Here is a 14,152-nt window from a genome sequence, read left to right as displayed (position 1 = left end):
TACTCCAGAAAATACCTAAACTTAGTATTACGTATTCTAAGCACTTTGTAGTAATATGTCACCTATTTTTATGACAGTGTGTGTGCTTCAGAATTCTATGCTATGTGCACACGACAAACAATGCCCAAGTGAGCGTGACAGCTTTTCAAGCATTTACTGTTGTTTCTAGTCTGGATACTGCTATGAAGCAGGCTTACCGGTGCTGTCAGTTTCTGGATAGTCTTTGCTCTACTCATTAGGAACTGCTGTTGCCACTGGGTGTGGAAGCATTTTCGAGGTGCACACCCACTAGTTGGTATTAGAATTGAAAAAGGACAAAAGTTTTGTGAAAATTAAAGGAAAGGTTCTAAAGCATACAAGTAAATTGAGGAAGGACTGCGTGTAGACTGGTATTGAGTATGATTATAAAACAAATGTTCATGTTTTTATTTATTATCAAATAATAATTAAAAATGTATTTATTTATTTTAAATCCTGTTTAATACTTTTGCTGCTTTAAATAAATGGATGTTCCGTCAATAGCAACTCCACCACCAGCTTTATCACAACCAGGAGATCCACCTATTGAATGGGAGGAGTGGTTAAGCAAGTTTGACAATTATCTGGAGGCTTTAGATGGTCAAGGGTTCCGTCCCAGTAGGAAAAAAGCTATATTATTAAATGCTTTAGTAAAAGTGGGGCAACATATTTACAAATACCTACCAGACTTACCAGTTCAAGTGGAAGATGACACTGATGTATATCTTGATTTACGGAAAAAATGAGAGTTGAGATTTACCGAAACTCAAAATGTAGTCATGAAGCGACATTTGTTTTACACTCTGCCTCAAAAAGAAGGATAATCTGTTGATAATTTTATTTCAAGTTTGAGAGGACTGTCAGTGAAGTGTCAATTTTGGCAAATGGCTGATAAGATAAAAGAGATCAACTAATTGTTCAATGTAGGAGTAAGAAGATGCAAGAGCAGTTGAGAGCAGCGAAGAATCCCATGTTGAAAGATGCTACTGAGATAGCGAAAATAGTGGAAGAATCAGAATATTGTATGAAGGTGATGGACAAAAGAGAAGCAAAAGAAGAGGTGGCAGCAGTAGGCAAACGCTGTGACGCATTCAGTATGCCAAAGGCAAAGAGCGTCAATAATAAAATGGCAAAGGAGACAATGAACAAATTTATAAATAAACGTTGTGTGAGATGTGGAAGTTACAACCATACTACTGAGGCAAAATATAGTTTTGCAATTGGGAAGTAGTACAGAAAATGCGGAATGAAAGGACACTTTGCCAGGATGTGTCATAATTCAAGTAAAGGGAAGGCAGCCATGTTGTCAGAAGAAGATATAGAGGACAATCTGCAGGAGGAAATTTAAAGGATTCTGTAAATTGAGGATGACAAAATGATTAAGGAAAGGAAGCAAAAACCAAAGGCTGAATGTGTAGTGCGGGGAAGAACTATAGAATTAATGGTGGAGTCTTTGGGCCAGATGTAGCAAAAATAAAAATTGCGACTCGCATTTTGCGAGTTGATGCGACTCGCAAAATGCGAGTCGCAAATTGGAATGTCAGAAAAAAAAGCGATCTGATTTTGCGACTCGCAGCCGCGGACTCGCAACGCTGTGTGCGAGTCCGCAGTTTGCGAGGTCGCTGTTTGCGAGTGTGCAAAAAACGAACTCGCAATTAGCGAGTGGGTGTCGCAAATTGCGATTACCTTCAAAATTGCTTGCAGGTGCAGCAGAACACTCCAGAAAGCATACCAGAACACTCTGGAAACACTTCCTGGCACATGATGATGACATCACAGCCAGGAAGTTAACAAATACACCTGGGAGGAGGCAGGAGATCATAGATAACAGCCAGGACAGATTAATGTGGCACATGGCGTTAATGTGCCACATGACTGGTTGGCATTTTCCTGCCCATGGACAATTTCAACTTGTATATAGTTTCTTCATGACATTAATAAAACAGTTATTTTTGTTCCACTTAACAAATGGTTAATAGGTGAGTATGGTGGGAGTTGACACGTACCGTCCAAAATATTGCGTTGCAATGTGGTCCCGTCTCAGTCTGCCTTGATTAGCTAGACTCCTATCCCCATGATGGCGATGTGGTTGTTCTTCATCATCAGGATCTGGGACTGCAGGGGTGAGAGGTAGCCCACGTCGGGTGGCTATGTTGTGGAGGATGGCGCATGCGACCACAATTGTGAAAGCGGTAATGGGGGTGTATTGGAGGGCGCCTCCACTGCGGTGGAGGCATCTGAATCTTGCCTTCAGCAGTCCGAAGGTGCGCTCGATCAGGTTCCTGGTCCTCTTATGCGCACTGTTGTATTGCCTCTCTGATTCAGTTCTGGGTGTTAAAAACGGAGTCATGATCCAAGGCCTGAGAGCATATGCACTGTCACCTGTTGGGCACAAAAGTACACGGTTAGGAAGTCCAGATTGTCGTGCACAGTGACCTGTGTGTATGTCTGCAAGTGTCTGTGGCTCTACCTAGGAGGTAACCGTCTCCAAATTCCCCACGTTCCAGGCATTGATGTATCCCACTATGCCTAAAAATGTATGAGTCATGGGTACTGCCAGGAAACTTAGCTACGATGTCCGTGATGACATAATGGGCATCACAAACAACCTGTATGTTGAGTGAGTGGGTACACTTCCTGTTGCGGAAAATGTGTTCCAGATTAGCAGGGGGGCATATTTGAATGTGTGTCCCATCTACACACCCTATGACATGAGGAAAGTGGGCAATGCGGTAAAAGTCCAGCTTGGTGCTGTTAATTTCTGCCTCATTCCTTGGTAAGTATATGAAGTGAGATATGTGCGTGACTAAGGCATCTAGGAATGCCCTGAGGAACCTTGACACTGCACTTTGGGATACCCCACCTGCCACGGCAATGACCCCCTGATAGCTCCCTGAGGCCAAGAGGTGCAGTGCGCATAGTACTTGCACATGCGTAGGGATGGCGCAGCCACGCAGAGTCTTGTGTTCTAGCTGTGGTTTCAGTAAATCTATTCATTCTAGAATGGCTGCGCTGCTAAGGCGGTATTTGTCATAGATCTCCTCTTCAGTTTGCTGAAAAAGAGTCTGCCTGGTTCTATATATCTTCTCCTGTCTGTGGCCCCTCCTCCTCCTCTGCTGGGCTGCGTAGACTCTCCTCCTCACTGCTATCAGGTATATCTCCGCCATCTTGAGTAACCCAGATGCCTTCTGGGTCCCCTTTTATACTTTGGTCATGGTTACCACCTGCTCTGAGTTAGTAAATGGGACATGCAAACTGGGCTTTTTGAGACTAGTCGCAATTTGCGAGTTGCAATTGCATATGGGTTGCGACTCGCAAATTGCGACTTGCAATTTGCGGGTCGCAAAATGGGGTCGCACCGGATGCGACTCGCAAACGGGTCCCATCGCTTTTTGCGAGTCGGAAATGGGCTTTTTGCATCCCATTTCCGATTTTGCACTGTCGCAAATTGCGATTCGGCCCGTTTGCGAGTCGCAATCGTTTGCTACATCTGGCCCCAAGTCTTTATATACCATCTCTCCGAAAAGTATATTTATGTCTGAGTGGCCAAAAGTGAGACTGCTCCCTAAAGATATAAACCTGGGAAGCTACCAAGGGGAAAAAATAAATATTATTGGATACATGATTGCAGAGATTGAATTTGGGGGAAGAAGAATGAAAGGTCAAGTTTATGTAGTGAAATCTGCTCCACCAATCTCTAGGAGAATCACAATTTGACATTAAAGCAAGTTCTTGATAACATTTCAAAAGCTGGTTTGACTCTACAAAAAGAGAAATGTGTCTTTCAAACAAGGGAAGTGGAATATTTAGGTCATACTTTATCAGAGGATGGGGTCATACCCAAGAGAGATGTATTGGATGCTATCAAGTTGGCACCACAACTTTCCAATAAAGAGCAGTTAAGGTCTTTCTTGGGTTTAGTAAAATATTGTTCTAAATTTGTACAGAACTTTGCATCCAAAACAGAAGTTTTGAAGAATTTGCTGAGGAAAGGAGTAAGCTTTGTGCGTGGTACATCACAAGAACTTGGCTTTGAATCCATAAAGAAAGAAATATGTGAGGCTGGTATTTTGGTTCCTTTTGATGTGAAAACAGAATCTATAATTACAGCGGATGCCAGCACTTCTGGGGTTGGTGCAGTTTTATCACAACGTTATGGAACCAGTGAGAAAACACTAGTGTTTGCGTCATGCTCTCTAACGTCTACTGAACTGAATTATTGTGTGATAGAAAAAGAGGCGTTGGCAGCAGCATGGGGGATGGAACACTTTAGGACAATTGTTTGGGGAGGTCAATTTAAGTTACAAACTGATCGTAAGCCGCTAGTCAAAGTTTTGTTGCCAGGGGGAGCTGGTAAGAGTTAAGCCAGGTTAGCCCGATTAGTGGCCAGGTCTCAGGAGTATAATTGCAGTATAGAATATATACCAGGATGGAGGAATGTACAAGCTGATTGTCTCTCATGTTTACCTCAGGATTAGAAAACTGTAGACGAAGAAACAGTAATTGTTGTGTGTGTTGGAGATGCTGTGCAGTGGTCATCCGGGCCAATAACCAAGGATGAATGGTGTGAGGCCATGGAGCGTTACAATGTGGTGAGTGACATGGTAAAGTTGATGACATGTGGAGGACGAAGAGAAAGCACATTACCGGAGGCTGTAAGGGCATATAGGTGGTCATTATGACCTTAGCGATCTTCTGACTGCTAGTGTTAATGTAGCGAACAGGCTGGCAGTAATGACCACCAAATTATGACCATGGTGGTGTTCCCTCCCATAGACAGCATTTGTACCACCCCAAACGCCAGTGCATTAATACCACCGACCACGGCAGTAGCCACCTACAGGCAGGCAGAAGACAAGGATATGTCCACCATATTATGACATAGTGCACTGCGAGGATTTCCAGGACGTAAGCAATCCACCAAAACCCTGGCGGAAACAAATCATATTAAAGGAGACACTCACCTTCAGGGACACAGAGGACTCAGCGGCCGCCTGAACTGAAAGTCTTCCCAATGCTGTGCCACACCATGTCTGTCCTGGAGCACCAACGCCTACAAAGACGTTGACGGTGAGTACAGCCGCCTACCACACAAAGGAGGGAGGGAGGAGAGAGTGACACACACACACACACACACCCAGAACCAGCTGCAGAGTAAATCGCGAGTAACAGGACCCAGGAGCAAATAAAGCCAGGACACATACCTTTGTTCCAACCACTGAAATCATGTTGGATGAAAAGCCCAAATCCAAAATACATACACAACTGCATATTTACATGCAGGCCCAAAGGCCAGTTCAAAGTCTCTAATGCCCACAGGGCAAAGTCCAAGCCCCAACTTGACTCCTGACAACATCAGAACTCCACTGTTCTGGGGCATCATGTTGGAAATGGGCAGACACCTCAGGGGGCAGAGAGGGAGGGGGTGCTTCTCATCTGGAGGGGACTCCTTGCCCACTGGTTCTGGGGGGGGGCTTCTTGCCCACTGGTTGTGGAGGGGGCTTCCTGCCCACTGTCTCTGGAGGAAGCTTCCTGCCCACTGTCTCTGGAGGGGACTCCTTGCCCACTGGTTCTGGAGGGGGCTTCCTGCTCACTGTCTCTGGAGGGGGGGCTCCTTGCCCACTGGTTCTGGGAGGGGGGCTTCCTGCCCACTGTCTCTGGAAGGGGCTCCTTGCCCTCTGGTCAATGAAGGGGCTCCTTGCCCTCTGGTGATGGAGGGGGCTCCTTGCCCACTGGGCCTGGAGGGGGCTCCTTGGCCTCTGGTTTGGGATGGGGCTCCTTGGCCTTAGTCTTGGGAGGGGCCCCCTTAGCCTTAGTCTTGAGAGAGGCCTCCTTGGCCTTTGTTTTGGGGGGGGGGTTTCTTGCCCCCAGGATTGGAGGTGGCTCCATGGTCCTGATTGTCTATTTGGGAGGGGGCGGCGCTTTAGCCGTCTGTTTTGGGGGCGGAGGAGTGTGCTTGGTGCGAGGGGCCGCGCCGCACTCATGTGCCCCTTAGTGGCAGCAGAAGTCTTTGGGGGTGGAAGAGGGCTACTGTGGGTGCTTGAGGTACTTGGTTGGGGGGTTGGGACCTTCATCTTACAGGAAGGACGGGGAGGAGGAGGGAAGAGGTTAGGGCGGGCAAGGAAAAGCTTCTTAGGGTGAATGGGGCGGGATGAGGGAGGAGGGATGGGAGTGGAGCTAGAGGGAGTGGTTATAGGAGGATGAGGTGTGCTGGACTTGGGTGCAGGTGCATGGACATTGTGCATATGTGAGGTGGATGGCTGTTGGCAGTCTGAGTGCAAGCATTTGTGTGTCTTTGGAGGGGGCAGACAGGGTGGGGGAGGTAAAACAGGATGAGTGGATGGATATTGTGGTGGTGTCTGCAAGTGAGATGGGTGTGCTGCATGAGGTCGTGGTGGTGACTGCGGTGTGCATATCTGTGGGTCTGGTGATTATGGGCAAGGGTGTGCAGGTGGCAGGATCAGGGACTGGTGATGCACTGCATGCAGGTGTGAGTGCAGATGTGACTGTGAGGGAGGAGGAGGAGGGGGAGACAGTGGAGGCAGTGGATGATTTCGTGTGTACATCTGTGTGTTGGCTGTGTGAGTGCTTGTGGACTGAAGTGTGCTGGCTGTGTTTGTGCGAGTCTTGTCTGATGTTTTGTGTGCATGCTTGTCTAAATGTGTGCATGGGATGGGGTGGGTGAGCAGACTGGGACTGGGAAGTGGTAGTTGGAGGGGAGACGGAATAAACAGGGTCACTGGCGGCCGTCAGTGAAGAGGCCAGAGCCTGAAACTATCCCTGAAGGGCCACCAAGCCACTGTGAGTGCCCTCCAGGAAGGCACCTCATTGCTGCATCTGGGATGCCAGCCCCTGGATGGCATTCACTATGGTTGACTGCCCTACAGAGATGGATCTCAGGAGGTCAATAGCCTCCTCACTGAGGGCAGCAGGGCTGACTGGGGCTAGGGCTTGAGGTGCCTGGGGGAAATGAGAGGCCCACCCTCCTGGGTAAGCGGGCATGTGCAACTCAGTGGGGGGCAACTGGGAGGGCGGTGCTGGTACAGAGGTGGCGGTAGAACCTGTAGCTGGAGTGGTCCCTGAGGGGTCTGCCACCACCAGGGAGCTCCCATCAGAGGAGGACTCAGAGTCAGTGGTATCAGCTCCTGTCCCCGCCATAGTGCTCTCCTTGCACTCTGTCCCACTGGTCCCCTCGGCATCGATGGACTCTCCCTCCTGGGTCCCGTGGGCAGAAACTCCCTCACTCGCCAGTGACCCTGCTCCTTTGCCAGATGATGCTAATGCACACATTGACAGGATGAGGGGGAGGGAAGAAAGGGAGCACAGGGTCAATCACAGCACCAACACCACAGATGGCATAGATATCACTGTCACACACTGAGACTGAGAATGGGCAGTATGGACCACACTGGCTAAGTACCACAGCAGGTGGGAGCCAAACACTGCCATCTGCACACCAACTGGGACCAACTAAGCCCTGTCTGTCTGGAAAGCCAGCTACCGAGCAAATCAAAAACATGCAATTCACCCAATAAACCTAAGCTGGACCACACAGCAATGTCTGAGCTGGCATAATGGGGAATTCACTGACTAAAACCCTGCACCCAAATCCCATGCCTGGGAACATAGATGGTTGTCACACACACTGTACTCACCCCCTTGTGGCTGCTATGATGCCCTCAAGCGCCCATCCAGCTCTGGGTAGGGCACTGCCAGTAAGGGGGCCAACAGGGGGGTCAGGCTCCAACAGGCACCATTCCCTCATTGGGAGTCCATCCCCAGCTGGGCCTCCGCGGTCTTCTGGGCCCAGCGTCTCAGGTCCTCCCACCGTTGCCTGCAGTGGGTGCTCCGCCGACTATGGACCCCCAGGGTCCGCACATCCTTGGCGATGGCACGCCACAACCCCTTATTCTGATGGGCGCTGACCTGCAGAGGAAACACAGACAGAGGGACACCATGAACCAGACTGTCCAGCCTTTCACACATATTGCATTTGCCCCACATCAGGCATACACAGGACCGTACCACAGCATTAGCGCTGCTATTAGCTAATCCCCCAAGTTATACACTGCCAGCACACCCACACATCTATATGCAGCCATGTTGCATGCAACGCACCCGAATGTACTCACCAGTTGGTCTGGAGGCCCATACAGCTGACCATACAGGAGCAGGGCCCCATCCACGAGCCTCTCCAGCTACTCCACCGTGAAGGCTGGGGCCCTTTCCCCTGTAGCCCAAGCAATGGCAGCTTCCAGACACAGGTCGCAGCAGCACATGCAGTGGAGATGTAATCCTGTGGAAAGTCAGAAATCAAGTGAAGTGATAGACAGAAAATGGCAGTCACGTCCGCAGCGGTGTACACCATCACCACCGGCGTTGATCATCATTGGTTCCTGCACTCCACAGAGCCCCATGTTAGCCAATGAGGAATAGCACAGCGGTGCAGACCGCCTAACGCAGGCGGAGTGAGGTCATTTCCACCTGTCCCTGCATACAGGACAGGCGGTTGCCATTTTCTAATGCCAGTACACATTTACTGAATTAAATGTGCGTCACTGTTGAATGTACACACCTAGACAATTCCAGTGTCCAACATACAAACATGCTCTGTGTACACTGATGTAGTGTGTCCATAGTTCATGTTGTCATTCCCTTCTCATTTTTGGGTCCCTTAGGTTTTAACCACTGCAGAGGAATAGGAGGAGGAGGCAAACCCCAGTGTACAGACCCCTTGTGGACTTGGCTACACTGGGGGACAGGCACATCATACTGACCTTTCGTCTGGACAGGACAATAATCACAGAGCTGTGTGCGCAATTTGAGCCTGACCTGCTACCTGCTATCCGTTGCACCACAGTAATCGTCACTCTTGTGCAGATCCTATCAGTGCTCCATTTCCTGGCAACAGGCTCATTCCAGGTGAGAGTGGGCTTGGCTGCAGGAATGTCACAGCCAATGTTCTCTAGAGTGCTTGCAAGGGTTTCAGCATCCTTGCTCAAACATGTGCAGTTACATTGCATTCCCCCAAGTACATGATTTACTCACAGTGAAGGTTGGATTCTATGCAATGGGACATATACTACATGTTATTGGGGCCATTGATGGGACCCATATTGCCTTGTTTCCCTCACTACTCCCAGGCCAATGAACAGGTGTACAGGAATAGGAAGAGTTTCCACTCACTCAATATCCAGATGGTGTGCCTTTCTGACCAGTATATCTCCCACGTCACTGCCAAGTACCCTGGATCGGTGCATGTCGCCTTCGTCCTGAGGAATAGCAGCATCCCAAATCTGATGGCACTGTCAGTGTATGCCTTCAGGAGTCATCCCCCATACAATTGTGTATGGCTAATGTTTATCCCTCAATTCTTGCAGGTGACTCTAACTATCCAAACCTGTTGTGGTTCCTGACCCCTGTGAGCAATGCTAGGATAGAGGCTGAGAATCGGTATAATGATGCACATGGGCAAACCAGGCAGATAATAGAATGAACCTTTGGCCTCCTGAAGGCCAGGTTCAGATGCCTCCATCTGACAGGTGAATCCCTGTGCTACTCCCCTGAGAAGGTCTGCCAGATAATTCTAGTATGGTGCATGTTGCACAACCTGGCCCTCAGACGACATGTGCCTTATCTGCAGGAAAAGGAGATTGGAAATGCCCCTGTGGCAGCAGTGGACCCTGAGGATAGTGAGGATGAGGAGGCAGAGGATGAGGATGTGATCAACAAATGTAATACGGCAGTACTTTCAATGGCACACAGGTAAGACAGTGGAAATGAACATTCCTCTGATTATTTGTGTTTTCAGTGGCGGCAGTAGCAGGATGGCAGTCACTTCCTTTGCATCTCAACTGACTGTCACCTATTCCTTATCATTTTGCAGATGTTGGTGTTATTACAACTGCGTACTGATGTGATGACTACAGACAGCTACAGGTCATTATTTGTATGCTATCACAAAGTTCAGGTCAATTGCACAAGATGTAACTGTTAACATATTTGCACATTTTCATCACATAAAGCACTATCACTCAAGTTGTGTTCAAGGGTGTTTATTGTAGTGCAATTTTTTGTAGGAATAGTGCAATGGAATGGGGTGATGGTAGAGGTAAGTCCAGGATATTGGTCAAGTCTGTTTGTACCACAGGTCAGTGTCTAAGGGGCCATAGGAAGGGGAGCAATGGCAGTTCAAAGTGGACAAGGTGACAGAGTGGAACACCAGGGGGACATTCAGGAGGGCCTCATTTCCTGGTGATGGTCTTGGTCAAGGCAAGAGTCACTGGCATCTGTCTTGGTCGCAGGGAAAGTTTGCGGGGTGGTTCACCTTCTGCAGGAGAAGGGGTGCTGGTGTGCTGTGGGTCCTGTGGCAGGGCCTCCTGTCCACTAGATGCAGCAGATGTGGTGGGCTATTCAGTTGACTAGCTAGTGGAAGGGGCACACTGGTGTGCTGTAAATTCCCTCATGATGTTGACCATATCAGCCACCACCCTGCTATGGAGACCATGGTGGTTTTGAGAGCATGCAAATCTTTTCGAATCTCCTGATGGTGTTCCTCCTGCAGCCGCTGGTTCACCTGCATGATGTTAAGAATCTGGCCCATCTTGACCTGGGATTGTTGATAAGCACCCAGGACATTAGTGAGTGCCTCCTGGGCAGTCAGTTCTCTGGACCTGTCCTCCCCTGGCACACAGCTGTCCTCGGAGTGTCCCTGTCCCCCTGTGCCTGTGTCCCCTGAACGGTGTGCCCACTGCCACTGATCCCAGGACCCTGATTGTCTTGACTGTGAGGTATGGACTGGGGTCCCTGTACAGGTGGGCACACTGCTGATTGCTGTGTCTTGTGGACAGAGGTGATGGCTGTTGGGTGAGTGCTGTGGTGTAGGATACTGAGGAGGAGGCTCTGTGGTGGACTGGGATTTGGCTGGGGTGGCTGACTGACCAGTGGTCCCTGATGGGCCAGGAAGTGCATCCAGATCCAGACGTCCTGAGTTACTGTCATCACTGGGGGCATCTTCTGTTGGGGAACTGGATAGTCGTGGCACCTCCTCTCTGCTGCGTTTGGCTCGGGCACCTGTGGGGGATGTTTGTGACATATTGTACATCCCTAGCTTCCCCTTTATCGTTGCTGTTGCCTTGCCACCTTTGTTTGTGTATGGTGATGTGTTGTGGGATGGTTAGTTCTCCATGCTGTGGATGCACTGGTGGTGGGTGTACATGCAGGGCTGGGAGGGCTGTACATGCATTGGTATTGCATGCAGGGCTTGGCATTGGGGTTAGTTAATTGTGTATGTGCACTGTGTGGGATGGAGTGGAGTGATGGGAGTCAGGGTGAGGGGTTGAGATAGCATGCAGGTATGGGGGGGTAATGGGTAGTAAATATTGACTCACCACTGTTAAGTCCTCTGGCAACTCTAGTAAGTCCCTCAGGATGCAGAATTGCCAAGACTTGCTCTTTCCATTCTGTCAGCTGTGGATGGGGGCCACCGCCAGTCCTCTGGATAGCGAGATGGTGCCTTGCTTCCATGGAATGTACCTTCCCCAGTAGGTCGTTCCACCTTTTCCTGATGTCATCCCTTGTTCTTGGATGCTGTCCCACAGCATTCACCCTGTGCACTATTCTCCACCATAGCTCCATCTTCCTTTTAATGGTGATTTGCTGTACCTGTGCTCCAAACAGCTGTGGCTTTACCCTGACTATTTCCTCCACCATTACCCTCAACTCCTCCTCAGTGAAACAGGGGTGCCTTTGTGGGGACATGGGTGTTGTGTGGTGTGTGTTGTGCAGTGGGAGTTGCATAATGTGGTGGGGTGTGTGACGGATGGTTGGGTGTTAGTGGTGTGTGTAGTTGTTGCTGTGATTTGTGTGGCTATCTCTTGGCTAGTTTTCGTGTTCGTAAAGGGTTGTGGGTAATGTGGGTGGGTGTTTTATTGTGCTGTGGGTGGGTGGGTGTGGTGTGTGTATCAGTGTCAGGTATGTGTTTTTGGAATTGCCCAATGTTGTGTTGTTTTGTATTTGGGGCCCATTCTGACCACGCCGGAGTGTACGCCAATGGTTTACTGCAGTTGAATGTCTGCCGTGGTAATTCGTGGGCCATAATGTGGAAGGTATTGTTTTGTTGGCGTGATGGTATGGGTATTCCTACCGACACTTTACCACTTACCTTTGGACCAGCGGATCTATGTTTGTAGCAGTATTTTGTCGGTTTATTGTGTGTCATAATATGGCAGCGGATGTTCTCTGCCACAACGCTATGTAGGAGGCCGTCACCAAGGCGGTTAGCGGTATTTACCGCCAATGTCATAATGACCCCCTATGAGTTGAGTGATCAATTCATGCTTCCTAGGAGCTCTCTTTGGCCTGTCAAACTACCTCTGCCCTTATTTCTAACCATTAAGCTACCATTTAACAAGAAGACACACAAAATATGTCTGCATGCTGATAATATGCTTTTAACGCTTATGGACCGAGTGCGTTCTCTTCCAAACCCTACCTGACCTCTTTTGGTAGCACTAAACAAATTTGGAGACGTGGCTAGACTTGAGATCAATCTCAATTTCTGAACTTATTGTTTCAAATCAAATGGTGGAGACTAAGGGGGTCATTCTGACCTTGGCGGACGGCGGAGGCCGTCCGCCAAGGTACCGCCGTCAGAACACCGCACCGCGGTCGAAAGACCACGGCGGTGATTCTGACATTTGCCCTGTGCTGGCGGGCGGCCGCCAAAAGACCGCCCGCCAGCACAGGGCAAATCAACCTTCCCACTAGGATGCCGGCTCAGAATTGCGCCGGCGGTGTGGGAAGGTGCGACGGGTGCAGTTGCACCCGTCACGTATTTCAGTGTCTGCTGGGCAGACACTGAAATACTTTTTGGGGCCCTCTTACGGGGGCCCCTGCCGTGCCCATGCCATTGGCATGGGCACGGCAGGGGCCCCCAGGGGCCCCGCGGCACCCCCTACCGCCATCCTGTTCATGGCGGGAGAGCCGCCATGAACAGGATGGCGGTAGGGGGTGTCAGAATCCCCATGGCGGCGGAGCGCGCTCCGTCGCCATGGAGGATTCAGACGGGCAGCGGAAAGTCGGCGGTACACCGCCGACTTTCCGTTTCTGGCCGCGGCTGAACCGCCGCGGTCAGAATGCCCAGCGGTGCACCGCCAGCCTGTTGGCGGTGCTACCGCCGACCTCCGCCATGGCGGTAATTACCGCCATGGTCAGAATGACCCCCTATGTGGTCACAGTTGCCGCCGATGTGAGCAGAGAAATCCATCGATTATCTGGGGGTAAAAATCTTCCCCCTCATTGGAAGATATAGACCGTACAGGTACTGCAATTACTGTTAGCCCAAATCAGCAAGTGGCAAAACGTAAATTTATCTTGCCTGGGCTGCATAGCTGGAGTCAAAATGACAGCCCTTCCCAGATTTTTATGTCTTGCCCAATCTGTTCCCCTATGATCGCCATAAGGGATCCCGGGGGGATCTAGAAACTATGATGAAGGCCTTTATCTGGGGGGGATGGGGTGAAAAAGCCAGCATACCTAAATGCATTTGTATTGCCAACAGGCAAAGGGTGTCCTCCTTCTCCAGTTACCTGAATCACATTGGCCTTCTGAGACTCAGTTATGACCAAGACACGTCTGTCCTCTTATCCCTCACCTCTCACTCCTATTATAGCTCACCCAGACTTCATCCCGGGCATGGACAGCACGCAATTTGCTGAAATCCCCAAAAACTGCCTGTAAGCGACTGTGAGATTAGTTTGACATCCAAGGAATCAAAACGTTTGAACAGGACAGAGGTGTTAGTTTTGACTTACTTTGGTAGGCGTACCTCTCCACACTATCAACTGAGTTCCAAGAAATCACCTGCCCTAAATACTTCTGAGTTTGGAAGATTGTCTCGTTATCACATGGCAACCCTAACAACAAGTCGAATCTACCCCAAATGTATAGAAGGTAGACATCCGCGGAGGTGGATATCAGCAGCTTTAGGCTCCTATTGGCTGGTGAGGGCTTCTGAGGCTGGGGGAAGGTGGGTTTGTGGGGGGGGGGGGGGGCTTTTAGTAAAGTTAAGCGCTGTTTTGTGTTTCTGCATAAAGCCCTGTTAAATGTGGACACTGTGATTAATTTGCTCCAT

This window comes from Pleurodeles waltl, chromosome 6 (assembly GCF_031143425.1).
Source record: "Pleurodeles waltl isolate 20211129_DDA chromosome 6, aPleWal1.hap1.20221129, whole genome shotgun sequence".
Taxonomy (NCBI): Eukaryota; Metazoa; Chordata; class Amphibia; order Caudata; family Salamandridae; genus Pleurodeles; species Pleurodeles waltl.
Note: the sequence above shows the minus strand (reverse complement) of the source record.